This window comes from Myotis yumanensis, unplaced genomic scaffold (genome assembly GCF_028538775.1).
Source record: "Myotis yumanensis isolate MYYU_CA2020_CCGP unplaced genomic scaffold, mMyoYum1.0.hap1 SCAF_2, whole genome shotgun sequence".
Taxonomy (NCBI): Eukaryota; Metazoa; Chordata; class Mammalia; order Chiroptera; family Vespertilionidae; genus Myotis; species Myotis yumanensis.
This window is the reverse complement of record NW_027223753.1, coordinates 107,447,249-107,449,224: the sequence shown is the minus strand read 5'-3', so window position 1 is coordinate 107,449,224 and position 1,976 is coordinate 107,447,249. Positions and strand designations below refer to the sequence as shown.

At 52.6% G+C, this 1,976-nt stretch overlaps 1 pseudogene; it reads left to right on the top strand.

Annotated features, from left to right (window-relative positions):
• Positions 1-270: 270 nt before the first annotated feature.
• Positions 271-1,632, top strand: LOC139002027 (Krueppel-like factor 5 pseudogene; annotated as a pseudogene).
• Positions 1,633-1,976: the final 344 nt, after the last annotated feature.

Here is a 1,976-nt window from a genome sequence, read left to right as displayed (position 1 = left end):
TGCTCTCGGAGACCTGCCATAGCGGGAGCGGGCTCTGGAGATGGCCATCCTGAGGATGTTGGCGTTTACGCCAGGCAGAGCGGAAGAGTTTTGCCTTTCATGTGCGCCTTCAAGAACCATGGACTGAGGGGTCTGTCCGGAGCCTCCCCTCCTCTGCCTGAGGCCTCTTACGGAGCTCGCCGGCCCGAGCCAGCATGCATGAAGTGGGAAGGGCGCTCGACCCACGCCCAGCGACCGGGGCCACCCCTCGGCCCCCCTCCTCCAGTGCCCATGGCTACGAGGGTGCTATCCAGCTGAGACCCGTGCCCCAGCCACTGGCCCCGCAGGACAAGCCCGTGTTCACGCAGCTCAAGCCCCTGCTAGGAGCCAGGAACCTGGCCTGCAACATGGTACTCTCCTCTGGCAAGGAGCTGAAGCACCTGCACCATCACCTGCAGGTGCAGCCCACGTACCCACAACCTCCACAGCCTGGGCCACCACCCTTGCCAGGCCAACTTCCCCCCCCCCCCCCCCGCCCTTCCCCCTCAGGAGCTGGTCCAGAGAAGATGTGAAATGGAGAAGTATCTGACACCTCAGCTTCCTCCAGTTTCTATAATTTCAGAGCATAAAAAGTATAGATGAAACATTCGTAGACCAGTTCTTCACTGACAGTAAAGGGTTACCTTACAGTCAGTATCAACATGAATGTCTTACTCCCTGACATCACTCACCTGAGAACTGGCCTCTACAAATCCAGAGACTGTGCCTAACACACAAGACAGAACATGTTGCCATTTTCAGCCACCAGAGTGAAATGACTGCCCCTCCTCCGACCCCAACACAGGTCCTCCCTGAGTTGACCAGCATATTCAGCTCACGCCAGACCACAGTTCCAGAGGTGAAAAATATTTTCATCAAACAAGAACTTCCTACACCAGATCTTCATCTCTCTACCCCCTCCCCCCTCGCCACACACACACACACACACAGGTCCACCTGTACCAGCTACTGAATACACCTGATCTAGATATGCCTAGTTCTACAAACCAGACAACAGTAACAGACACTCTTAATGTTTCTATGTCGCCGCCATGGCAGGCCTTACTTAACACACACACTGTTCTGCAGACTACGATGAAACAATTCCAGGGCATACCCCCTTGCACATACACAATGCCAAGTCAGTTTCTTCCACAAGAGGCCACTTACTTTCCCCCGTCATCACCAAGCTCAGAGCCTGGAAGTCAGATAGACAAGCAGAGATGCTCCAGAGTTTAACCCCACACTTTCATCCTATGCTGGAATTTACCTGCCACTCTACCAGTTAATTCACAAAACATCCAACCTGTCAGATACAACTGAAGGAGTAACCCCAATGTGGAGAAATGATGCATCCACTTCTGTGATTACTCTGGCTGCACAAAAGTTTATAGGAAGTCTTCTCATTTAAAAGCTCACCTGAGGACTCATACTGGTGAGAAGCTGTACAAATGCACCTGGGAAGGCTGTGACTGGAGGTTCTCACACTCTAATGAGCTGACACGCCACTACCAGAAGCATACCGGGCCCAAGCCCTTCCAATGCCAGGTGTGCAATTGCAGCTTCTCCTGCTCTGACCACCTGGCCTTGCACATGAAGAGGCACCAGAACTGAGCTGCTGCGAGGGCCTGCATGCTTATGCAATCACACTGATGGTCTGCAGTTCACTTGGCAAAATTTTAATTACAAACTTAAATATACACACACACACACACACACACACACACACATATATATGAAGCAAAAAACTGGAAAATATATATCCTATCTAATAAATAGGGAATATGCAAATTGACCTTCATGCCGTCACAAATATGGCAGTGCCCATAGCCACAAGATGGTAGCGCCCAGTCCGCTCAGTCCTGCCAGAATCCCCCAATCCTTTCAGCCCCACCGGGGGCGGGGGGGAGGGTGGCAGGTGTACAGTGCGTCTGGACCCGCCCTCAGTCCCCCAGACG